This window comes from Carcharhinus amblyrhynchos, chromosome 15, assembly GCF_965287045.1.
Source record: "Carcharhinus amblyrhynchos chromosome 15, sCarAmb.v2.hapA, whole genome shotgun sequence".
Lineage (NCBI taxonomy): Eukaryota > Metazoa > Chordata > Chondrichthyes > Carcharhiniformes > Carcharhinidae > Carcharhinus > Carcharhinus amblyrhynchos.
The window spans coordinates 28169103-28196933 of NC_137338.1; the positions used below are offsets into that span (position 1 = coordinate 28169103).

The window sequence follows — 27831 nt, forward strand, 5'->3', positions numbered from 1 at the left end:
TCAGCCTACGGCAAAATCTCTCATCCAGACCACTTTAACAAAATAGTTAAATAAAATAGCATTCCAACACAGATAACTTGGCTAACAAACCAGATGAAAAGAAATTTTAGTTGATCCAGTTGCCACAGAAGTTCGGTGAGTAGCTGGACCACACTGATTCGAAAGGCAGAGAGTCTGCAGTAGATCTGCCACCAGTCTTAGAAAATCCACAAAATTATACAAGCCTGAACTTCTGGGAGTACTAGCAGTCCTAGGCCAAAAAATCTCAACCCGCACATGAGAGATACAAAATATAGCACCATTCATGTTATGAGACGTGCCAAGGCATTTCACAGGAGTTTTGTAGTGCAACAACTGACACCAAAAAAACACAAAAGGAGATATTAGGACAGATCAAAATAGACTTGGTTGAAAAGGTAGGTTTTAAGGTGCATCTTAAAAGGAGATAAAGTCTATAAAAGAACTTTGGAGGCACAACTGCCAATGGTGGAGCAAGAGCACTATGGGGCTGTTGTAGATTACAAGCAGAGAGGCAAGACCAGAAAGGGATGTGAATACAATGCAAACTTTAAAGTCAAGGCATTGTTTAAGGAGTCAATATAGGTCAGCAAGTACAGGGGCAGGGAAAGAGAAAGAGGAGAACATGCCAGATCACAGCAACCCCACAATTGTGACCATCCTAAAGGCAAGTGACAAATCTTACTACAGTATCTACAGAGGAATTTCTCTGATGGCAACCAAACAGAAGGCCATCACAAGAGTCCAACTTAATCACCTTCCCTCCACGGCCAAAGAACTCCTCCCAGATATCCAATGCAGATTCTGCTCACTAAAGGCACGCAACAGACATTATCTTGACCACACCACAACTACAAAAGAAATGCAGCAAAAGCACCAGCCGTTATATACGCCATTCTTTGGCCTCACTAAGACATTTGACATTGCCAACCCTGAGGGATTTTGGAACTTCCTGCTGTTTCTGCTGCTTCCAAAAAGTCCTCCATCTGCTCCATGATGACATACAAGCAGTGATCCTTATCAACAATCTATCACAGGCCCAGATCCAATTCTCATTGAAACTGGCATCAACAAGATTGTTTTAATCGCTTTTCTCAACTTTCCTTGCTGAAGTGCTCCAACTTACCTTCAGCAAGCTCCCTGCTGGAGAAGAACTAAACTATAAAACAAACAGGAACCTGCTCAACCTCCGACGCCTGTAGGCCAGGTCCAAGGTCATCCCATCCTTAGTCACTGAACTGCAGCACGCAAACGGTGCTTGCTTCAGCACACACTTGGAGGCTGAGCTCCAAGCCATCATCAATACATTCATGGAAGTGTACAACAGCATTGACCTCATCCTAAACATCTGTAAGATCCTCTACCACCTGCCACGCCACACAGTACTGTTCCCTCTGGTTATTAAAATCCACGATTAGCCTTTGGGACAACTTGGAACGATTTTCCACACCTTGGGAACCTGTCAACAGGGCAGATAACGAGGTTCAACATCTCCTTCAATGTGGCAGTGCAATCTTAGTCACCTGAGGAAGACAGCTTGAAGACCAAGACCTCAGAACAATGGTCTACAGACTAGTAATGATACCTAAACTCCTACATGGGTCAAAGATATGGGTTATATACACTAAGTACCACTAGTCCTGCCTCAGCAAAATCTACAAACCCATTGGCAGGATAGGCACCTCAACGTCAGTATTTCCATTCAGACAAACATTACCAGTATTGAAGCATTAACCATGCTCGATCGGCTCCACTGGGTGGGCCACATCGTCTGCATGCCTGAGGCAAGGCTGCCAAAACAAACATTCTATTTGGAGCTTTGTTGTGGCAATTAAGCCCCAAGAGGGCAGAGGAAATGCTTCAAGGACACCCGCAAAGCCTTCTTGAAGAAGTGCAACATTCCCACTAACACCTACGAATCCACGGCCCAAGTCTGCCCAAGATGGAGGAAATGCATCCAAGAAGGAGCTGAACATCCTCGAGTTTTATCACCAAAAGCAAGCTGAAGCTAAACATCAACAGCACAAAGAGCATGTGACAACACACGACAAGGCAGGTATCACAGACCCTGTATAACTAAGAGAAAATGGATGAACAGGATTTGGTGCAAACAGGCAAGTACATAGTCAGAACTTTGGAAGGAAAGTGCAACTTCCTTTCCTCACTCATTTAGACTGAAAGCCTAGTTAAAAAGGTTGCGAAAAACCATGTGGGCCATCTTAGTTCATCAACCTAGAATGATCTTGCCATTTTTTTGTATAAAAGAGTCCACGCTCTTATGAAAGTTCACCAAAGAACCAACTTCCTTCAAAAGGCCCTGCAGCCTAGTGAGAAATCTCTGCTTACAAAGCTTTCACTTCAACTAAAATCATCAATTAATCTAACAAACTACGGGGCTGCTACTATAAACAGGCTGTGAAAATCATAAATTGCAATTGTATTTTTTTCCCATCCAAATGTTTAATCTTTATGAAAGGTGATCATGTGTCTGAGTTGAGTGAGAGATGCTGCATTTTTTAAACTGTTAAGAACCAGGCTAGAAACTCCAATGAATTTTGTGAAGATAACCTAGACCCTAAGTCTTTGTATTTGAATTTGGCATGGCTGAGTAGAAGACCTTTCACTCCAGGTACAAGTCAAGTGACCCACTAGGAAGCTTTAATCAAAAAGTTTAGTTAAGGACACAGTTAAAATATAATAAAAAGATTGAGCATAACTTTTACCAATTACAAGAATCAAACATGACATAGTATAAACCTTAACAGCTAGCTATCTATGTTGTTCCAAGTCAAATACCATTCCATAAACATGCACCATTTCTAGACTTGGCACAAAAAGCAAGTATGCTCCCACGTTGCTTGAACTTCAGCTTTTTAACATGTGCTATGAATTGATCCTTTGAATGTTGGAATAAATCTTTAAGGCTTCCCAGTCGTGGAACTTTCCAAAATCCTCAGGTGAGGGAAAGTTAGTGATGCTGCCTGCTTCCACCAGCTTCTAACAACTAAACTGAAACTAAGACTCCAGGGGTAAAGCACTGTTGTTTTCCTCCACTTCAAACTACCAATGAAAAGTGAAACTAAAAGCGGGACCTGTAAAACATACCTGTCTCCAGTCACATGACAAGCTATCAAGCTCCACTTAGAAATTCCGAGGGATCATTAAAAACCACAGGACCCTGCATTAGTCCACATTAAAATCAACTTGACATCAATTATACTGTTTCAATAACTATTAGCGGATACCAGTTACAATCATGGAGCCAATACAATCTTCCAAAGGAACATGATTAAAATACATTTCTTAAAGGCACAGAATGTCACAAAATTTCAGGGCAAGTATGGGATAGTAAATGGAATCTCTAGTTTTAAATTCACAAAACTTGCTACTGGAATTATTTAAACTGGGACAATAATTCGGAGGGTAAGAAAGTACACACATCTCACATAAGAAAAACACAAATTTTGTTTGTGACAAATGGGCTTTGTTGATCGTTGTTCCACATAGAGTATGTTAAGCATTGGGTGCATTAAGACTATGCAGACCCTTCCACTTTAATAGAGTTGGAATGCTGCCAGAAGATAGTTTCAAAATAGGTTAGTAAACTGTTCTCTTTCCCAATCACAGCCACCTCTAGCATTAGTTTCTCTAACTGCCTCTATCTTTATTGAGAGTCTAGCCCCACCCACCCCCTCATTTATCATGCTGGCCCCCTGCAGGGAGGGTCATGTGCCATATCTATACCAATAACACAATTCTACTTGTTCTCCCCTTCTCTGAATCCTTCCAATGCCTGTATTTTGAGAGATTACTTGTCCAAAATCCAGCCCTGGCTAAGTTGCAATTTCCTTCAATTTAAGGATAGTTTTGACATCTGCCACAAACTCCTTCCCAGCAATTTTATTGCCACCTCCCCCAGTCACCATCTCAGGTTGAATCAGTTCACTACTGTTGGATCCAAATCAACTCAGTGTTGAGCTCCATCACAAAGAGCACCTTCAGAACACTGTCCTCCTCTGACCTTCTGTTACCAAAATATACACATCCATGTCTTTCTTCCTCACCTGCAGACTCACTTAACTGTTGACAATGACTAAAGGCATAATCTCTGCTTTCCTTAAGACACAAATCACTCCATCTGTCTCTCCTCCTTTAAAATCATAATTTAAAAAGCATTTCTTGACTAAGCTTGCATTATGTATCCTCTTCACTAGCTCCATGCCCATTTTTGGATAATGTTTTAGCAAAATGCTTTGGGATGCATTTTCTATATCACAGACTCTACATAAGTCTTGATTCATGCTGTTGTCACATTTATGGTAAAGGAGATATGAAACATGGATTTTCCTAATATGATTACTGTGACTGGAATTTAATTTGTTGCAATAATAAAGTAACAAATTTATTTTTTCAAAATGCAAATCTAATATTTATACCATTATAATCTATCATGCTGTCCTGCACTAGCAAAATAGCAAAAGGAAATGTGAATCAAGATTTAAAGCATCTTCATCAAACATCAGTGTTAGCAATATTTTGATGATGCAGTAATGCAGTTGTGTGTGCAGGGTTCATTTTGTGGGTGTGGGGACAACCATGATTCTAATATGCATTGTTATATTTTTGTTTAGGAGCAATGAATTATAACAGGTTGCAAAATGTATTTTTCCCCACCCAAAACAGGTGCTTTGTAAATGGTATATGCAACAGAAAAAGAACAGAAATCGATCCAATACATTGTTCGAAGTTTTATAAACCAAACCTGCATGTGCTTTTCACCAATTTAGGATAATTTGATTAGCAGATCTACTGGTCTGGCGTTTCTGCTAGACGTATAAGCTGAAAGCTAGCCCCAGAGACTCAACCGCCCTGCTGATAATAAAAAATTACGCCTAAGCATCTTCAGAAACTTATTGGAATATATCCACACATACAATGGACAGATATCATCTGAAACAAGGAAAACTTATGCCATACATTCTCTTCCTTTAAATATGAAAAATGTAAGCTTCAATTCACTTCACTGTCATTTATGTGCATTCGGAATCTGAAACCAGGTGAGTTTTTCAATATTTAATGGAACTGCTATTTCTGCTACAAAAATACATTTAAAGCAACACAAAGTACATAGCAGGCCTCTTGAGAATAAAGCTTTATAAACATTCAAAAAATTGCCCTATAACCGAAGTAGAATTGCTTTACTATGCACCTGAAACCTGGCTGCAATATGAAAAATCCATTCAACAAGCCTAACGTGAGGACACTCACATATGAGTCATGAAAGCATAGCCATTTTTACAGGTGTAGGAACTCATTCTAGTAGTGAACTTTACAGATGGCTGTGAATGATATAGGAAACAACAAAGTATTTGTAGTTCTGCATTTAAGTTCCACAAACAAAGCAGATAATGCACCCAGGTTGTGGGTGTCTCTGGTCATATGGCTGAGAAAACTACAAATGATTATTTAGTAATATACTTTAACTGGATGCTCTTAAACATGCATTGAGTGACTTTTTATGGACATTGCAATATTACACATTTCATAATTTGCAAGAATTGATATTACGTTCCACCACAAAGCACAGAGCTCGCATTTAGTTCTTTAGAGATTTATGCTATCAATGCCTCAGTTTAACATTTCACTACACTGAGTCATCTGCTGAGGTTATATTTCAAATCACTCGATTGAGGCTCGAATCCAAGACTTGATTACACACGAGCAAGGACTGACACTACAAAATGTGGACTTGTGCCCATTAATCCCACCAAGTTGCCAGTTTCAGTCATGGTGGGCAGCATTTTTTTTTGCATCCCATGCCCGCTAGTTTACTGAAGTAAATTTCCTATTCTTGGATAGATAATGTACTGTATAGAAAAATTAAGACAAAAGGAACAAACTTGGAACATCAATACATAAAAAGAATCAAATTGGAGACTGGAAAAGATCTATACCTTTCGTTACTTCCATTAAGTACATGCTAAATTAATTATATAAAGAGAAAATTATGAAGTATCAGAAAATTCCTTGCCATCAGTTTTTGCTTTGATTCCGAAGGCTCTTGACTCCTTCTCAAGCATAAAGCTTCACAGTCCTTTCATTTCAATTTGCAATTATTCACGTGTTGAATTTTCAGAGTTCTGGCAGTCTATTAAGCCACGTGGGGATTGTCATAGTTCTTCCCGAATGTATCCTTAGTTGACTCACAGTTATAACGGGGAGTATTGATACCAATTATGAGCAAGACCTCGCGTGAATTTTCCATTCCCAACCACAGAACACCTATTTTCCTATCCTGAGATAAATAATTGACTTAAAGCCAAGGATCAAACCAAAGATATTGGTGGTCCAAATGGCTGTTACTTGAGAGATAAGCACTCAGTTACAATAGTAACCCAACCACAAATTGCAACACATCAAAGCTGATAGCATCACTTGGTCATTAGCGCACCAAAACAGAAACATTTAAGTATTTTTACACTTCTTAATATATGACACAAACACATTATAGGATCAACTATTAAAATATGTTTAACCATTAAATCTTGTCAAGTGCACCATCTTAGCTTTTCAAAACCATCGATAAAATACCATGTAAAATCAATTTATCACAAAGAGTAATGCACTTCAAGTAGATATGGTGCATTACTACAATTCCAATGAAAGTTAACTTGTACGGGAATGGAAGTTTACAGACACTAACTTTCCATTTCCCCTGCCATCACCGTGTGAGGTTCATTTCCCGAACCTTTGCATCGTGGTGGCGGCGGCGGTGATGAGCTGGTGTCATATGTCTGCATGCTCATATGGTGGCAAATGCAACTGATGCGCTGAAATTACTCAATGTGTTGTTTAATCAATGTGTCAGGTGAGTGGACCCACTCACCTGGCGAAGGGGCAGAGCCCTGAAAGCTAGTGGCGTTTGCTACCAAATAAACCTGTTGGACTTTAACTTGATGTTGTCAGACTTCTTACTGTGTTTTCTCCAGTCCAACACTGGCATCTCCACACCTTGCTCATCAATGCCACAGAAGTTTCCCTGGATTACCACTGACTCATTGACTTTGAGTGTTCTAAGCACCAACAGTTAATAGCATCAACACAACATAAAAGCAACTTGCCTAGTTCTAAACCCAACCTCAATTACTGCAGTGTAGCAATAAAGGATTTATTTTACCAGATGTGGAACTGAGGTTTGTTGTCAAAAATTTAGGGAGGAAATAAACATACTAGAAGTGTTTCCAAGTCAAATAAGCAGCTTTATTAAATAAAGCAATCCTCATGGTGCAGAGGAATTCTATATCTTGTGCTAGCACCTGTCATATATCTTGCATGACACTGAACAAAATCCAGCTCAGGCCTTACAGAATCAAATTAATTTCAAGTTTCAAGACTCAGAAACCTAGCCATGATATGGCATTATAAACTTGCTCAGGAATCTTATGTTCTTCTCTCTCCCACCCCTCTCAAAACACATGGAGATTATGAGCAGAGTTCAAAATCACAGGTGACTTTGAAAGCTCTTGACTGAACACTGAACAATGCATCCCATTTCAAGAGATGGGGCTCTTTGTGCCATTGATGCAAAAGAAATATTGTTGCACCTGCCCAGAAGGTGGAGTGATGATGTGTTACATTAATCCAAAAGAACAGGAAGGCCATGTGTAGTTTGAAGTAGCATAAGGGATTGAAAGATGGCTACTTCGGAGAACTGCATCTCTCTTAAGCAGACTGTCCCTTGTTTCCACATTATGGATATATTTCTAAGTTATGAATTAATTTCGAAGGAAAATAGCTAACAAAACAATTAGATATTGAATGCAGAATGTTGAATAAACCAAGTAATTTATCAAAAAATTAAGATGCGAGATGATTTATTGAGGGTGTCACAGCATCTCTAGAAATAAATGTTGTCTCTGACATTTATCCAAAAGCATTTCTGATGGTATAGCAACATTAATCACAGGATATAATTAAAGTAATATATTGCAACCCAGTATCAACTAGCTAGGCACATACATTTACACATTTGGCACTAACCTTCAGCACCAGTCAATACTTGTTTAATTGCATACATTTCTTATAACATACATGTTTATTGTACAAAAAAAAAGAGTTTTGAGGAGCAATTTTGTGTCTCCCTTTCTTGTTTCTATACCCTCTTAAAGTTATCTGTTCTCCCACAAAGAAGCCACAATTTCTGCTTGACAATAAATCTACTCATACAACAACCTTACAAAAAGTAACCCAATCGTAATAGCCTATACTTACAAAGTAAACTTTCTCCATGCTGCTTCTCAGTAGGACAAGTAGGCTTTTCAAAGATGTGCATATATCGCTGAAAAGTTTGCATCCTGCGTCTACAAATCATCTTACAAATTTCAGCTGCATGGATGACGACAATATGATTCTCCACAATATTTTCTGTTGAATTCATTAAAGTCCAAAAGGTATGTAGATGAGATGATCAGCCATGACAAATGTGCAGGATTATAGGTGGAGAGGGGAGCTTGGGTGGGAAGGTGCAGACTCAGTGGGCCAAATGGCCTCTTTCTGCACTGTAGGGATTCTATGGTTCTAATATTTTCGTTCACTATGTACATTTTTCGATTAGAAACAAAGTGTAATGTTTGGGCTACGTGTGAATATCTTTGGGTACATCATACTCTCAGTTCCTGTCAACAAACTACTCTAAGAAACAAAACTGCCCATTGATGTCGAGATCTTTCTAGGATGTTGCTCTCTTATGCTGCAGTTGTTTACCTCTAGACTATCTAATGAAACAGTTGTGGCCACACAAAATGCTGGACTATTGGATATCGTAGTTGTTGGGTTGTAGGCAGGTAGAGGTTCTGGCTGTTGACGAATCAGATGATGAGGCAGCTGGATAAGTGGCACGTGTAGACACTGAGGCAGTGGGACCAAGTTACTGTCATCAATGTGCAGGCGAGTGCAGCAGATGATGAAGAGGAATGAGAATGATCTTTCTTGGCTTCCAAGTTGGTCAATTTAAACTATCATACGTTAAAGTCTGAGGGCATCTCCTGCTTCTCATCCACCTCCTCCCATCTTAGTGAAATGATTGCCCCTTTCTTTAGGAGATTGGCCTTGATTCCTATTTGAAGGATTGGCTTTCATTTTTCTGCCTTGCAAATAAACAGTAAGAGCAGACAACACTATTCCTTTGCACCAGTTGTGTTTCGTCAGGTATCCTGTGAAGATCAGCTTCACTTTATCCTAGTTACTTGCAGATGGGGTTTCACTCATTCAAAATTTTCAGCCATTACTTTGGTACCTGGTCTGGCCCAAGTTTCCAATTTCCTCTGCAGATACCACCCCAGATATTCCCTTTCCAATTCAATGCCAAAGGAGTCACCATTTATCTTTTGAGTAGATTTTCCATCTGATACTTGGAATTTGGTTGATTACTGAGCTGGAGTTTTTTGTTTTAGCAACCGATTGCTGTCAATAGTAAACAGTCTCACAGAAATAGCATATTTTTATGCAGAACTTTAACACGTCCCTAGACATATTCTGGCTTTATTTCAGAAATTGGCATTAACTTATTCTTTTGCAAGATTATCTGATGAATTTGAACCTGCCAGCATGACTCTCACCTGCCACTTCTCCCAAAATGAACATTTTTGATTAGTACCTGATCTCCTGAATGAAGCAGACCAGTTGGAGTCATATCATACTGCTTTTTGCCTCCTGCAAATGATTTAGCTACATTGCAAGATACTACCTCATACGCCCGCTGATACATTCTCTCCACTTGTGTGCATATTTGCTATGGCACCATGTGGCACACCCATCCTCTGTATTGTGAAACCCAAAAGCCATGTCCATGGTGAACTACCAAAAGGAGATAAAATGTAGTGTAGCCAGGAGCAGGCTGCCAGATGCAGTTGTATGCATGCACATCCTTATTGACCTGGTTCTTTATCACTACTTGTTGTAAGTAGAGTGTGGAAGCATCCTAGACAGCATCCTGCTAAAGCATGCTACATGACCATTACCCTCCGGGTGGTATTTTACTGTACAAGTGGAGATGGTTGAATGGTTGATTCTCAAATTCTCATCCCTGATCATGGTGTATTTTCTTGGCGAATCTAAACCTCAGTATTAAAGTCAATGAACAACTAGACAGGTCTTGGGGCAGCGGTAGCACCTACTTCTGGATCAGAAACTCCAAGTTTTTTGGCCCATGGTAGGATTCATTGGCCATAGGAGGAGTGTTCATGTCAACTCAACAGGCTGATAATCAGCCCAAGAATCCTTCCACTGCCTCCCCAATGTTTTCCTAAAGAAGAAATTATGAGTAAAGATACAATACTTCGTCAGCTGTTATCTTGGCTGATTTAGTGGCTGTTTAATCTTTGATTCTTAAGTACCAACATGCACTCTCATCTCCCTGTACTTTTTTTCCAGTTGGGGGATGTCAAAAGAGACAAGTTCAAAGCACTTTGTGGTGAAGACTGGTTTGAGGGGTGCTTTAGAAAGGGTATTGAGTTTCCACCGTTTCTAACCATGGTAGCTGGTAGAATTTAAATTCCATTAATAAAATCTGGAATTGAAACTACTTCCAGTAAATAGTGACCATGAAACTATCATTGATTGTTATAAAAACCTATCTGGTTCTTAATTGCCCTTGAGAAGAGCATCTTTACCTGGTCTGGCCTTCAAGCAATTCCAGATCCATAGCCATATGGTTGACTCTTACCCGCCCAATGAAGTGGCCTAGCCAGCCATTCAGCTCAAGATCAATTAGGGATGAAGAAATTCTAGTCTTACTGACAACACCCACACACAGAAAGAACAAAAAAGACAAGTATAAAATAGAGTAGTGTGATTTTCATACGATTTGATTTATTGACACATGTAATGGTACAGTGAAAAGTATTGTTTCTTGCGCACTATACAGACAAAGCATACCATTCATACAGTACATAAGGGAGAAGGAAGGGAGAGGATGCAAAAAGTAGTGTTACAGTCATAGCTAGGGTGTAGAGAAAAATCAACTTAACATGAGGTAGATCCATTCAAAAGTGGCAACAGAGAAGAAGCTGTTCTTGAGTCAGTTGGTAACAAACCTCAGACCTTTGCATCTTTTTCTCCACGAAAGAAGGCAGAAGAGTGTACTTCCGGTCACATGGGGTCCCTGAGTATGCTGTTTGCTCTTCCAAAGCAGCGGGAAGTGCAGACAGTCAACGAATGGGAGGGTGGTTTGCATGATAGACTGGGCTTTATTCACAACGCTTTGTAGTTTCTTATGGTCTTGGTCAGAGTTGGAGGCATACCAACCTGTGATACACCAGAAAAGATGTTTTCTGTGGTGCATCTGTAAAAGTTGGTGAGAGTCATAGCGGAAATGCCAAATTTCTTTAGCCTCCTGAGGAAGTGGAGGCATCAATGGGCTTTTTTAACTATAGCATCAGTGTGAAAGGACCAGGAGAGATTGGTGGTGATCTGGACACCTAGAGTCTTGAAGTTCTCAACCATTTCCACTTCATCCCCATTGATTTGGACAGGGGCAGGTCCTCCACTGCACTAACAGCTTTCACTCATTGAAGGTGATGACCATTCTACGCAACCCAGTTCTTACATCTTACTTATGGATGAACCTTGTTTTGCTTTAAGTATGGGAGCAATGGTTGGATCTTGCTCTTGGGCACCCCTCATGTCCTTTGGGAGAGAAGCTCCCCACAAGTGAAGGAGGACTGCTCTTTCATAGTCAAGGACTCAACCAGCAATCAAGGATTGTATTGGTACTGCCGTTTCCATGGCTCAGATGATTGTAGGTCGAGGCACTTTGGTAGTGGAGTCAAAGTCTACAGGCATTCTGCAAAGAGAATCTGCCACACTGTTCTTACTAGGAAGGTAATTATGTAATCTGCCACCTCAGCTACCAATTGCTGACTGGTTATGTCCTCTGCTCAGCAAAGTTTAAAGTAAGCAAATTAATGTGTATTCGCTATGGCACCATGTGACACAACCATCCTCTGCATTGTGAAAACTGAAAGCCGTTAGTAAAGGGAGTCTCCAAATTTATCTCTACAGGGTCCAACTTAAACCCACTCTCAAGATGATCAGGCCAAGCGCTTGGCCTCACATTTGAGCAAAGAATATCTGCTGGGCCTTGTCTTAATTCCTTGCTCCTGAAGGTACCTCAGGACTTGCTTCAGACCTGGTATATGTGCCTCAGAAGGATTCATTGTAACAGAACATCTAGATATAGAACGTCAATTTCTCCTGTCACCAAAGCTCGACTCAGCGCACCTTCGAAAGTTAAATGTTGCACAATTCGTATAACCCTCACAGGGTTATGAAAGCAACTGCTGTTTGGTTTTCTTCTGCAATAAAGCCTTGGTGGTAGACTTTCCATTAGTGCTGCATGACAAGCCAGGACCTCCCTCAGGATTGCCCAAGGCATCTTGAATCCGAGGTATTGGCTGCCAGTCTGATATGTTTCGCTATTAAATTCCTACTAGTCTGTATTGAGGCAAAGAGTCCCATCTTGCTTTCCAGTCTCCGTGTATGACCACAGATAATAAATTAAGGCTGGATCACCAAGATTCTATTTATGTGTTGAAGGTAGACTCTGACCTCTCCGAGCTATGATGGGGTTTAACATGTACATTTTCTGCACAGACTGATCATCTTTGAGGCGACTCTGCATCTGAAGGTCATTGATGCATACGAGGTCATTCTGAGCATTTGCAAATGCTTTCTCTCTGAACAGCCTTTTCCTGAACACCACTGTGACAGCCTGATATTAGTCTTCTATTAAGGAATGAAGATCCACAGGAAGCACAAAACTCTTAGAGCTATCCCCCTGTACTGGTTTCAGACAGTCAGCATTAGAAATCTTATCTGGTGCTACTGTAAACTGCAAAGCTTCAGCTGCATCAAGCATTTGTCATTTGGTTCCCTACGTTCACTTCTTCAGAGTCACATCATGATTGGCAGTGTTTGCTGCAGTAAGACTTAGATAGCACGGTCCAATAAGTTCTTTCAATGACCTCAAGGGCTTGATGACTCTTTCATGGGTCAAGTGTTGCCTGTATATCTACAAGCTGCCTCTTCATAATGAGGACACTGCCGTATCAGTTCTGAATGCAGCAATCTTAGACATCAGAACGCTCTTGTAATGTTTCCTTTCCCTTGATCTTTCTGTTCCTCCCGAGATTCACTTAGATATAGTTGCAGCATTAAGCACCTCAAGCAGTATTTTGTCCTTTGTTTCAGGATTTTCTAAATAGGAGCAAAGTTCATTCTTAACTGATTTATTCCATAATCCTGTCAAGAGAGCGTGCAGAAGCAGGGTCATAATTATGCCCAGATCCTAGCTCTTTGCTGACAAATGTGTGTTTCTGTCTAAGATGAAGCACTTAAACAAAGGAGGACTGGGCTGAGTCCCCACTTTCTTGTACTAGTCCAAGAAAGATGACAACACAATTTTGTTGCACTTTTCTCCTCTAAGTGTGACCTCAGCAGGCAAAGTAGGCTAGGTAGTGCCTTTAAGGTAGTTTCTGAGGGAGGACCCTGGGACTAGGGCACTTTTCTGTGATTTCTTGCTCTTATTGATGCTGCTTTCATTCTGGTGGATGAAGTTGGCAATTATCAGCCTCTGCCTCTGTCCAGGTTTCCCGTGTGTCCTGAGACCTTGAAATCCCAAGTGATTTGTAATAAATTTGCCTGGGCAAGTATGAGTTCGGGAGGAACACCTGAAGATTCTTTCTCCACTTCTCCAGATGGTTACTTAAAATCTTCAAGTCCACCCAACAAACCCATCAGCCTCTTGACAACTAGCAACAATTTTCCCTTAATGCCCCTTCATTTAGTTGCTGCGTGTTTCTCCTTACCAGTACTCTATCTGTCCCACTGTTTTGTCAGCACTGGGTACCTGGAGGTTCCAGCCTACTTGAATCAATTCTTTCAGCTCTACATGAAGCCAAAATTCTGGTAGATCTCTAAAAAAAAAGAATCAGTCCTTGTGACCTAGCCACCTGGCTCCCAATGTTCAGCCTGATTTTGAGGTCCCTATGTACTCTTCTACCTGCCCTTTCTCACCCATAGCCTTATCACCTGAAAAACCTACTTCGACCCTATGTCACTTTGAAGTATTCTCCATAGAAGTCTGCTTTTGTCACTGGACATGTACGGAGGCTCATCCTGCAGGCAGCCAACCCATCTGGGGTACAAAAGTTCATTCCACGTCTAAGTTCAAGTCCAAGACCTAAACCAAGATAATTACAATTCTAGTGACATATGTACAGACAATACCTCTCATTGGTACAAACTATACTCAGATGTGTTTAAACCAAAATGGTATAAAGTTATAGAAATTCAGATGTTTTCTACAAATTTGCAGCTTGACCAAAACTTCGCAAATCTGCCAATATTTGAGGCAGCAGTTTGATGCTGAACACAATCATAAAAATTAAGAGGAGGAAAACGAGGCAAATTAAATCTCAGCTGCTCAATGACATTCCAAGGATAGAGTTTTAATACTTCCACTAAAAGTACTGAAACTTAGAAATATGTTCAAGTGTAAAAATGATTTTCACAAAATTATATAGATTTTTTTTTGAAAAGTTCATATAGTTAGTTTTGCATTGAGATGACAAAATGCATTTGTCTGTAGAATCCCTACAATGCAGAAGGAGGCCATGCAGCCCATCAAGTCTGCACTGACTCAAAGTCAAACCCAGAATTGAGCCCAGTTCCCTGGCACTGTGAGGCAGCACCTGGCGAACATGCTGCCCACTAAGCAAGACTGGCAATGCTAAATGTTAGGCATATTGTTCTAAAATTAGTGGCATTTCATTTCACAAAATAATGATAAATATGCACTGACGGCGATACATTTTTTAACTATCTTGGTCTCAGTTAGTAAATGTACTCCATAGTACAAGGACCATGCTGACTCCTGGTCAGTGCTGAGCAAGATGGACTCAGCTAGGGGGCTGCAATTGACGTGAAGATCTTTGGTCAGGTAAAAAGAAAAACTAGGTTTATCCTGGCAACCCACAGATCTCATCTGGATTTCAGCTCTATCCGTACCCACCAAAGCTCCCCAAAAGAGGACACAGCTCTACACTATTTCTCAGTATCAATTCACAAAAAAAAATGCACTTGGGAAAAAGAATCCTGAAAACATTCATCACATACTGGCCAATCAAAGCAACTACATTCTGTTTCAGCTTAGCACCAAAGCATATGTTTGTATTTCATTTAGATCACAGGATTGTGACTCCTACCCACTTTTGTTTTTCCACTGATTGTCGAATAATGAGCCTGGCATTGAACATTGGTGAATATGCTACACATGGCTTCAACGTACCAGAGTCAAGATGGAAAGAAGCTGAGTTTGTTTGTTTCTGTTCTTCATCCGCCAATACCTAGTGGAAGTACATGGGTGCAGACACCAAGATCAGCCCTGCATTAAGCATGAATGCTTGAAAGAAATACGAAGTGCCTGTGGAACCACACTGAGTGAAATCCAGAGGGAACTTGAAGAAAACTGAAGAAATACACAGCACTGGAATAATAAACACTTTGCTGAAGTCAGAGGGAGGTTGATGAGGGTAAAATAGTTAATGCTGTGACTTCCAAAAGGAGTTTTGAGGTGCCACATATAAGATTGGTTAGCAAAATTAATGGCCACATGATTGAAGAGGCAGGGCGGTGCAACACAAAATTTGCCTAGCAGCTGAGTGATGAAAGGTTGCCTTTCCAGAATGAAAGGGACCAACATTTCCAGCTATTGCATTAGAAGCAGTGTTCTTTATGATGGAAATTAATAATCTAAGCTTGGATATATGGGTATAATTTCAAAGTTTGCAGATGACAGTACGCAGTTCACTGAGTAGTAAGGAAGATGGCAAAAGGGTTGAAGAGGAAATTGAAGGATTGACGAACTGGTAAGCGCACAAAGCAGATTAAGTTTCAACGAGCAAGTGTAGAGGTGGTGCAATTTGGCAGGAGAAAGTGAAACGATAATATAATCTAAATGCTACAAATTTAAAGTAGTGTGCAGGCTTTTCGTGAGGGGAGTGTTGGAGGGTGGCTGCACATATCCTGCTGCCTTAACAGGCTGTGTAAGCTCCGTTAAATGTTAATAAAACACTGAGTGGGCTTCAGAGCTGGAGTATTTTGTCCTGAAATGGATGGTGTACTTGAAGGATGGCAAAGAAAAGATTTTTACTAGAATCTGCCGAGGAAGACGAATTACAATTACACGGATAAACTGCAGAAGTTGGGATCGCTCTTAAAGCAAAGAGGGTTCAAAATCATTAAGAATTTGGGGAGCACAAAAAAAAAGGAGAAATTGTTTCTGATGCCAGAATGGTCAGTAACCAAGGGACATAAATTCATGGTAATTGGCAAAAAAAAGAGGGAAGCATTTTCATTATAAACACAATAAAACAGCCAGCTTGACCAGCAATAAACATTCACACCCTCCACCACCAGCACACTGCAGCATTGCGTACCACATGCAAAATGCATTGCAGCAACTAATCAAGGCCACTTCAACAGCACCTACCAAACTTGCAGCCACCACTACTAGAAAAAGAGTAGCAGACACATGGGAACATAAGCACCAGCAAGTTTCCCTCATCGTCCTGACTTGGAACTGTATTCATGATGTGGATATGCCAGCGTTGGACTGGGTAAACACAGTAAGAAGTCTCACAACACCAGGTTAAAGTCCAACCAATTTATTTGATAGTAAACTCACAAACTTTCAGGGTTTGCCCCTTTATCAGGTGAATGGAGAATTCTGGCCTCAGATAGCGTGTACTGTTATATGCTCTGTCTGAGGCCAAAACTCTCCATTCACCTGACGAAGGGGCAAACCCCAAAAGCTTGTGAGTTTACTATCAAATAAATCTGTTGGAACTGTATTGCCATTCTTTCACTGTTCCTGGGTTAGAACCCTAGAAATAGCACTGTTTATACCTACACCATGTATGTATGCACACTACAGCAGCTCACCACAACCTTCAAGGGCAATCAAGAAAGGTAGTAAATGCTACCTTTGCCAGTAATACCCACATTTCATGAAGAATTTTTTTAAAAAAGTTACAATCTGGAAAATGTCTGAAAGGGTGGTGGAAGCAGATTTAATAGTTACCCACAAAAGGGTAATATTTAGAGCAATGGGTGGATGTTGAGGTGGGGTGGTGTTGGAGATGGGTAGTTGGAGGGAAGCAGGGAAGCAGGTCTAAGTGGTTACCTCTACCAAAGTGCAGTGTTGGATTAAATCATTCCATGATTTTGAATGAACAGAACTGAATGAGCTCAGAGGGACTAATCAACAGCATGGAGTAACAACCAACTCATCAATTTTATTGTTCAGGCAATCTTGTTAAAAATTGCTTTAAAAAAAAACCAAGAATGTCAAACTACACTCACAATAAGAAATGTATTCTAACACTGAAAAAGGATACAAAGGCAGCACAATGGCATTGTGGTTAGCACTGCTGCTTCACAACACCAGGGGCCCAGGTTCAATTCCAACGTCAGGTGACTGTGTGGAGTTTGCACATTCTCTGTATGCCTGTGTGGGTTTCCTCTGGGTGCTCCAGTTTCCTCCCACAGTGGAAAGGTGTGGAGGCTGGGTTGATCGGCCATGCTAAATTGGCCCTTGAGTCGGGGGGACTAGCAGGATAAATATCTGCGGCGGGGGGAAGAGTTGGGCCTGGTTGGGATTATTATCAGTGCAGGTTCGATGGGCCAAATGGCTGCCTTCTCTACTGGAGGGATTCTATGAAATTCCACATGGGGTGAATGAAGAATCAAAAAAAAACTCTTTAATCCAGAAACAAATTAATTCAGAAAAATTAGAACATAAAAACTCCTCCGCAATACAATTCCTGGCTGCTCATTCAACCACTACACATCCTGCCTCCTGGATCTCTATTTAGTTCTCTCTACTTTACTACCTGATGGCTTTATAAGGTCTCCTTAAACTTCTTCCACTATGGCATTGTCACCCTCCACCTGCAAATCCTCATGGTCTTCCCTCATGCCTGGCATGTACTGTTTCTTCTTTAACCTATTGTGCTTGGAGACATTTAACCTCAAATTAAAACACTGGAGAAATACATGTTGTAATGTGGAAAAATAAATACCACTACACCAGGGAATGGTCTTGAGGTTGGGAGGAAAGCACACTGTTGACAGAAAGCAGAACCAGCTTTGCACTACATTTGCTCTGTGCTATACCTGAACTGTGCAAAGGAATATAATGAGGAAAACCTACATTTCCTAATCAGCAACTTGATTAGAAATCAAAAGAACTGTTTTTTTTACAACTTCTCTTTCCTTAAAACGTGATTAAATCAGAAATATTGCAAGTTATTTGCCCGTTCCAACTCCACACTGCAGCTTCTTTCTGATATCTGCAGGTGGAATGCAGAGCTTACATAATTAAATTTGTGACAATGGCTGTAAATGTATTGAGAAGCAAGTGTCAGGGATCATTTAGGTAATGGCAATCACAATGTAAGAGATATGGGTAAAAATTGAGAAGTACATATGAAAGAAAACAATCAAAGTAATAAATTGGGGCGGGAAAGGTTATTTTAAAATGGTGAAAATGGAGCTCAGGAAAATAAATTTGAAACACATTCAAATAAAAAATGAATTAAAACTACAGTGAATCCAGGAGCATAACATCCCATTAAAAAGCAAGTAGATAATAATCACGCAAGAATTTTTTAAAAAGGGCAAAATGGAAAATAAAAACACATTACAAATACCTACACTACAAAAGAGAGGATGCCAAAAAGAGAAAATATAAAGATCAGAAAAGTTTAAAAAAGCAACTAAGACATTGAGAAGTTACAAAACTAAATTGTCCCAGAATTTAATAATGAAATATTTGATACAGAATAAATTAGGAAAGCCACAAAGTAGGAAGATAGCTAATCAAATTAGAAAAGATAAGATCCCTTGTCCACATGAATTCCATCTGTGCATAATCCAAGTTGAAGAAATGACAGAGGGACAATTGAAAATTGAAAACAAAAAGGGAACAGAGAACAAGATACAGCTAATATGGTTCTTATATTTAAAAATTGAGATAGAACAAGTCCAGAGAACTTGAGAGCAATAAACACAATGCCTTTGGTAGGCAAGATAAATGGAATCCTTACTCAAACAAGTAATTGAAAAACATTTAGAAACCACACTAGCATTGAAACTTTCTGAATTCTTTGATGTAATATACTGTCCTCAGGGAGTGCGGCATCAGTTTGCCAAAACCATACCTGAAATTAGGAGGCTGCACAAACTAGGGTTCCTTTTCCTGGAATTTAGATAATTAAGAAGTGATCTGATCGTAATTTAAGATATTAGGGGGAACAGAAAGGGTAAATAGAAATGAATTGTTTTCACTGGCTGGGGGATCAAAGCTTCAGAGGACACAACTATAAAAATCAAAACAAGATCTTTCAGAAGTGAGATTAACGAATACATAGGAAGTATGGTAAAAGTTTGAAACTGTCTTGCACAAAATTGATCATTGAGAGATCAACTGTAAATTTTAAATCTGAAGTTAATAGCTTATCCACTTATAGTAAAGAATATGGGGCAAAAGCATGTCTCTGGACATAGGAAACAGAGCAGCCATAATCTTACTGAATGGTAGCAGAAGCAAGCTAGAGGAGTGAATTAACCTACTCCTGTTCCTAATCGAAAATATAATCAAGCGTAGTCAGCATAGGTTTCAAAAGGAAGGTCATGCTTGACCATCTTATTGAATTTCTGAAGCAGCAGATAAGGGTAATCTGCTAAATCTAATAGATTTGGATTTAAGGGTCCTTTGATAAGGTATTATGTTATAGATTTACAATTAAGGTTAGATCACGTGGACTGGAAGTATTCTCCCTTTTCTCTTTCATAGTCTCCCTAATACTTTCAACATCCCATCTCAGTGGCTGCTCAGTCTAATTCATCTGCCTTTTCTCAAACCAAATCATATTAAGCTTGTACTGTTCCTCACGGTCCATTTTCAGCATGACACTCCATAATAAACTTCATTAATCTTGTCTTTAATCAGTATTTAGACTTTCCCTTTGCACTCTTAATTCTCACTTCGTTGGTGCATCTGCCAACTTAGGGCATTATACTTTTGATTCCCTGAATTGTGTCAGATGATCCAACAGTTTCACGTTGATCAAAATGCTCACGTAGTCACATGCATTTATAGAAGTCTTCATAACTTCTGTTATGCCTACACTAATAACCATTCTGGAGCATCGATGCTATTTACTAAAACTGCAGTCAATTAAACATGCTTACGAACACAAAACGGTCAACACAACTGACAGCTTCTTTCAGCTGAGGTTATTCCACTTAGTTAGCTCTTCCCTTTCCATTACTTCTGCATACATGTTAACATGCAGCATCCTCACTATATTCCTCCTCCGACCACACCTGGATCAGACTATGTCTTAGCTCATGACGTGCAATTTGTACTACGTTTTTCTTTCATTCTTTCATGGGATGTGGCCATTGTTAGCAAGGCCAGCATTTTTTGCCCATCCCCAATTGCCCCTTGAACAGAATGGCTTGCTAGGCCATTTCAGGGGCAGTTAAGTTAAGTCAACCACACTGCTGAGGATCTGGTGTCACATGTAGGCGAGTTTTTTTCCTACAGATTTTATTAATTGACTTTAAATTCCACCAGCTGCTACGGCGGGATTTGAACCTATAGTCCCAGGAAATCAGCCTGGGCCTCTGGAATGCTGATGACATTTCTACTAAACTACTGCCTCTCTTTTAATTCCAATCCATTCCAATGTTCTTTCCTATCTCCATTAATTTGATCCAATTCATCAGAAAAGATCTTTTTTCAAAAACCCACAAAAGCAAATGAGCATGATCATGCCCTATGCTCTTCTTGTACAGCGCACTCATTATCCCTATTGTCTCTCTTCTCCACTTCCCTGAGATTTGTCCCCATTAGTTTGTAGTATTCTTGTAAGCAATCTGAGCATAATTGTTCAGGCATATGGTACTAAAATGATAGTATGAAACCAAGCTACTGGCATTTAGGTTTTACAGAGATGTGATTATTTTGATGACAGCTGTACTATACTGAATGCTCTAAGCATGTGGTTATAGTGCCTTCTCTGTTGAGGTGATGCAAATAGTTATTTCAGTAATCACTGCCAGTTGCAAATCCACATTAATGTTTTCTGTGCAATATACAACAGAAAGCAACAAGGCTGACACAAAATTGATTTCATTTGAGAAATCAAGGACTGAAGAACATACAAATTTTTAGAAATCCTATTTTTGATTTTGAGGATGTTTGAACCATTTGAGCCAGTTAGGTGCACTGGTCATGCTAAATTCTCCCTCAGTGTACCCGAATAGGCAGCTGAGTTTTGCAATGAGGAAATTTTCACAGTAACTTCATTGCAGTGTTAATGAAAGCCTACTTGTGACAATATTAAATAAACAAGATCACTTTATTCAGGTACACAGTGAGTCAGCACAATATCTAGTTACAAATGTTACTGAATTCATATTTGGGGACAGTGGGGGAATTCTAACTTCCCTTACAACAGACTATTGACCAGCCTGAAATTAATGAGATTCTGGACTCATGGCACCAACTGAGAATGAGACAGCACTGAGTGTTCCATTCCGTGAGAGGAAATTATTGCCAAGTTGTATGTTCTTCAGTCCTTGATTTCTCAAATGAAATCAATTTTGTGTCAGCCTTGTTGCTTTCTGTTGTATATTGCACAGAAAATATTAATGTGGATTTGCAACTGGCAGTGATTACTGAAATAACTATTTGCATCACCTCAACAGAGAAGGCTGCTGAAGATTACATTCTGGAACTAAAAAACTCACTCATCACTATGGATATGGCACAAACTTAGAAATTAATCTTAGAGATATTTTTGTAGAAGACCCAGAAGACAATAAATTTGAGGCCAAACTCCTGAGGAAAGGGGTGGGGAGGTCCATCGGATTTTACTAAGATCCAGGTTATAGAAACCAAATTCACAATTTCGGAGGCAGGAATTTAGATGCTTCCATTGTTATAATAGTAACCAAATATTTAAATATCCCCATTTCCAAAGTGCGGCACTTGAGGGAAAGCCAGTCAGAGCTAGACAGCATGCAGAAGCAGAGGAAACGGTAATGCTCCAGATCAAGGTTGTGGTAGATCTCAAGCTAGTTCAGCAGTGTGGAGATCCAAGGCTGCATGTACGATATGTGGAAACAGAAGATGATGTTATAGAGCAGGAAGATCAAGAGTTGCAGTCAAGAGTGGAAGAAAAGCAGCATGTGAAAGATGAGACTGGGTCGAAGACAGAATTCCAGTACCCACAACAGAAATTATTCACAACTTTCTTGCACCATTAAGACAGCTGCAGATGTGTCTCTTACCTCAGAAGGAAAGTGCAAGTCTCCGAGTTAAATTCCCTGAAGTAAAACTGACTAGTCATTCCAATAACAATATTCCACTATTGGTGAAGTTGATGATTATTACTTACGTGGAGAAAAACTGCAGCAGGCGACGGTGCAGAGGGACCTTGGGGTCCTTGTGCATGAGTTGCAAAAACCCAGCTTGCAGGTGGTCAGGAAGGCGAATGGGATGCTGGCCTTCATCGCGAGGGGGATCGAATATAAAAGTAGGGAGGTCTTGCTGCAGCTGTATAGGGCGTTGGTGAGGCCGCAGCTGGAGTACTGTGTGCAGTTTTGGGCGCCGTACTTACGCAAGGATATTTTAGCCTTGGAGGGAGTGCAGAGGAGGTTTACTAGGCTGATACCGGAGTTGAGGGGGTTGAGCTGAGGAGAGGCTGAATAGAGGGGAGATCTCATTGAGACATATAAGATGATGAATGGGATGGATAGGATAGAGGTGGAGAGACTCTTCCCGCTCAGAAAGGATAGTAGCACTAGGGGGCATAGCCTCAAGATAAATGGGGGGGCGGTTTAGAACAGAGTTGAGGAGGAACTTCTTCAGTCAAAGGGTGGTGAATCTCTGGAATTCTCTGCCCGTTGAAGTGGTGGAGGCTGCCTCGCTAAATATTTTTAAGACGCGGGTTGATGGGTTTTTGATGAGAGAGGGGATTAAGGGTTATGGGGAGAGGGCGGGAATGTGGAACTGAGCCACGACAGATCAGCCATGATTTTATTGAATGGCGGGGCAGGCTCGAAGGGCTAGTTGGCCTACTCCTGCTCCTATTTCTTATGTTGAGTAGAAAACAATGATGCATCCTATTACTTGCTAAGAGTAATAGGCAGAAGGAACAATGTCTCAACAATGGAAAGGAACTGGTTTAAGAAAATCCTGTTTAGCTGAGCAGATATAGTATGTCTGACATCGACAGTACAAAATGATCTTTGAGAAAGGCAGACAAAATGATAAAATTAGGCATCACAAGGCCAAAGTCAAGATAAAGGACAATATACAGCTGATATTTTGCAAGGCTAGGCCAGTGGCTCATACAGAGCTGGAAGCAGGAAGAACTGGATTAGAAAGAACAGGGACAATTAAGATGAAGAAAAGTTATGAAGTATGCCTCAGAATGAGAAACAATCCTATCAAAGTCCCTTTCCTTCCGTGGTCAAACACGAAGAAACTGGGAGTGAATGCTGAGTTATTAGAAGTGGAAGGCAAAAATAACTCCAGCAAGTGGATGAATGCTGAGTCTACGTCCAACAGTACAAGCACAGTGCTGAGCACAGCTGCCTCACAGTGCCGGGTTCTATTCCAGTCTTGGGTGACTGTTGTGTGGAGTTTACACATTCTCGCCATGTCTGCATGGGTTTTCTCCCACAGTCCAAAGGTGTGGTTAAATGGACTGGCCATGCTAAATTGCCCCTATCATCTAATGATGTGTCAATAGGTGGATTAGCCATGGTAAATTCAGAGGGTTACAAGGATAGGGCAGAAGGAAGGGATGCCCTTTCGGAGAGTTAGTATAGATTCGATGGGCCAGATAGTCTGTTTCTGCACTAAGGATTCTACAATTCAATGGTATTAAAATTATTGAGATTTTGGGAAGTTGGTTTGCAATTCATAGGTTGCCTGTGGTGTGAGTCAGAAATGGTTCACAGTCTACATCAAGAGAGTTTGAAATGCTTCAGTAAAAATCAAGTTAAATATACTCTAATACAGCATCAACAAGTACTGCTGAAAGAAGTGCACAGATTGTGAGATCTTTGCGAAAGTATTTGCTAGATGACAAGCTAGGCAGTAGTTTCCATGTTTCTCTTTAGCGCAGGCTAGACAATCTTATGTTCTCTTAAAAGATAACCCCATAGTCTCAAAGAGTCTGCTCACCTAATGAATTAGACAGTTCAGTGCTGGTCAGAAGATCAAAGCAGAAGCATGTGACTGGAGTTGTTGTAAAGAGTCTACCCACTGCAATCCACGTGACATAGCTTCATTGTGCTGTTAGGAAAAGAGTTCAACCCAATAAATAGCAAAGGAAGTCCAAGTGTGGATGGTGTAGGGTTTGGAATGGAATTTGCAGGATGTGGTGTTGCCATGTACCTGCTACCCTTGTCTTTTTAGGTGTTGAGAGCACAGGTTTGGAAGCTGCTGTTGGTGGAAGTTCAAGTTACTGCAATGCATCTTTTATATTGCGTACAGTGCTGCCATTGTGCCACCTCTTGCCAAATGATATAATTGTTAAACATATGACTATTAAGCAAAAATTTCTTTTAACTTGCAAGCAAATCTGTTAGATTTTCAGATGTTGCTAATTGCTGCATTTTCTCCATGAATTTAATTGGTTCTGCAAAAATGTCATGAATGCTGACTATCTTTCCATTCTTTGGCTCAATGGAGAGCAATCATCATTTCACACTTCATTCCATGAAGAGCTTCATGGCTCAAACAATCAACTTCCATCTCTTCTTCCCTTTTCTATTTCAAGATCAACACCCCACACCGCCCCCCCTCCCCAGACACATGCATTCTCATGTAGTTCTATTGGGTTACTCAATAGCTAACCAGCTCAATTTTTGCTTTAACTCATTTCCAGTGTTTACATCAATCCTCCTCAACCTCCTACAACAATTCAGTTGTCTCCCCAATTCAACTCTTCAAAGTTGTGGGAGGTAAATTTCTCTCTCCAGTGCTCGTTTTTTTTAATTTCTGGGATGTTTGTTTCCTCCCTTTCCTTCACTTTTTACCAGCTTTGTCACCTGTTATTTTTTAACCCTTTACCAGATTCAGGATTTGTCTGACACTTTTCAAATACTTCCTTTAGCTAACACCAACCATTTACGCATTCTTTAATTATTTTGTAATTAGTCACTCAGTCGGAACCTCAACCCAGCTTGTCTTTCAACTCCTCCAAATTCTACTTTCTCCTATACGTACCATGCTTTATTCAAAATAAAATCTTTGATCACATTCAAATTGTGATCAGAATCAATACCTGCACCAGTAAATCTTATTATTTCTGTACCTGTTTCAGGATGTAGCCATAGGACTGATTACATGTAATACTTTTGCGTGAAGTGGAAAAAAATCTGCCATAACCCCTTCCCCAATCCCAACCCCACACAGCCAACCAGACAGTTCTACAGACTGGCATAAGAAGCCAAATTTTGGTGAAGTGTCCCAATCCTAGCAGAGGAAAAATGCAATAGATAGAATTTTATGTTATTTGGATTTTTCATCCAAAGCGTCAGCTACATGATCAGAAATTTAATACTTCAAACTTATCCAATAGACACTGTGCTACTGTTAGATACAAATCCTACTTTGTATAATTCCTACAGGATCTCAACTAAGGCGCTCAAGGCTGTACAAGAACAAATGATAGTGTATTTATTGGAATACATGGGATTAAGAAGAATAGAAAGGCACAGAAACAGGCCATTTAGCCCAATGAGTCCACGCTGCTTTTATGCTCCATTTAAACCTCTTCCCATCTTTCCTCATTTACATCTACTATCACAACCCTTCTCCTTCAAAGTTTGTCTTGCTTGCCATTATATGAATTTTATTTGCTTCAATCATTCCCTGTGGTCATGAGTCCACATCCTTACCACTCTTGGAGAAAGAAATTTCTTCCAAATTCCCTATTAAATTTCTTGGTGACTATCTTATATTGATGGCCTTATAAACATTTTTTCTTCTTCCACTCAATCAAAACCTGTCATAATTCTCAATACCTCTGTTTAGTCACCCCTCAGCTTTCTTTTGTCTAATGAAAAAGACCCAATCTGTCAATCCTTTCCTTCTTCTGAATTTCCAAACATTTCTGCTATCACCCTTGCAAATTTTTTCTGCACCCTTCCCAATACTTTTATATACTGTAAATCCATTCAACCATTTCTGACATTACTTCTTTGCACAGCAGCAACCATAATTAAATGGTTTACTCATTGTCACATGTACCTTTAAAAGGAATGCCAAAGTCTCCACAATGCAAGGTTATGAGAATTGAGAAGTCTCTTAGTGCAGTATTCCTATTCACAAATTCAAGTCGGTTTACTCAATTAAAATATATTGCCAAAAAATTAGCTTCAATCATTAGAAACGATTGAGGGTAAACCATCTGACAAATTGCAAAAAGATAGGTATAGCAAACAACTGTAAACCCATTCTACGCTTTAAAACCATATTTTCTGCCAAGATTTCATTAATATAATTGGAAACTCTGATTATGTTCTCTATGTTACATAACTCTAGTTATGTTCTCATGAAAAGATGAGAAATGCGATCCAGACACTCCAAACTAAAGAAATGTGACAGCACCCTATGCTCCCTCAAGTCTTGCAGTTTACTTCTACATTAACAGATTCTCAAAGCCATGTGACATAAGTAGGTTCCAAGAGGCAAAAGTAGGAAATAAGGGAAAATAAAACATACGGCACCTTATTTCCATCCTGCTTCCAGTTGCATTCATAAAGACAGAAAAATAGGTTTTCAATCTTTGTGATGCATGGCTATTCCAAAAAGAATGACAAACCTGTCATTTCACAAACCTTTTCACTATTGGCAATGCAATTTCAAATTGCACTTAGTTGATAAAGACTTTGATGTTGTAAATATTGTGTGAATGTTAAGAAATGAAAGATCTTTATATTTCAAAATCACACAAGGTTCATATTGAACCTTGTAAAATTTCTGGTACATTTAGAATGTTAATTCAGAATTTTGACTAGCATTCTCTACATACATTTTCCTCAAGATTCTGACAACATGTAATCAACAACTCGAATCTGAAACCCATCTGTCAAAGTTTAATTTCCATAAGAATGCTTTTACAAAATCAAAACTTATTTTCCAAATTACAGTGAAAGGGTCAATAACAATTAACTCTAAATATATATGCAGTTACCATACAAATAATCTGATCACAATATTGAGAACAGTCATCCAGACTCAAAACATTAGCTGTGTTCTCTCTCTCCACAGATACTGTCAGACCTGCTGAGATTTTCCAGCATTTTCTGCTTCTGAACACAATGCTGACTGCTAACGCAAATTATTGCCATTACCAAATACATTTTACACATGCTTCCCAGTTCATTAGCACACAGCCAGCACACTATGGAATAAATCATATTTTAAAGTAGATTTGGCAAATCTCACCAGGTTACACTGTCAGTTGCATCATCATGATTAATGACCGTAGTTCTATAGTCTAACTTAACCTCAAGGTGGATACTCATTTTGCTGGAAAAAAAATCCATAATTATTTGTTCAACACGATGCTAAATTTCAGATTTCGCTGAATACAAATAACACCTCTAAATAACCTTTCCCAAATGACAATCAGTTTGAAATGTCACTGCTCAAAAAATGGT

General features: G+C 39.8%; 1 protein-coding gene across 4 annotated transcripts in view; it reads right to left on the bottom strand.

Moving 5' to 3' along the window:
* Positions 1 to 27831, bottom strand: part of itsn1 (intersectin 1 (SH3 domain protein)) — a 198043-nt gene that overhangs the window by 169105 nt on the left and 1107 nt on the right. The window contains exon 2 of one of the 4 annotated variants that reach the window (XM_080203670.1): positions 27617 to 27700. The exons of the other annotated variants lie outside the window; for them this stretch is intronic. The gene's annotated coding sequence lies outside the window, so the exon portion shown is untranslated. The remainder of the gene's footprint in view (positions 1 to 27616; positions 27701 to 27831) is intronic. 4 annotated transcript variants of the gene reach the window in all.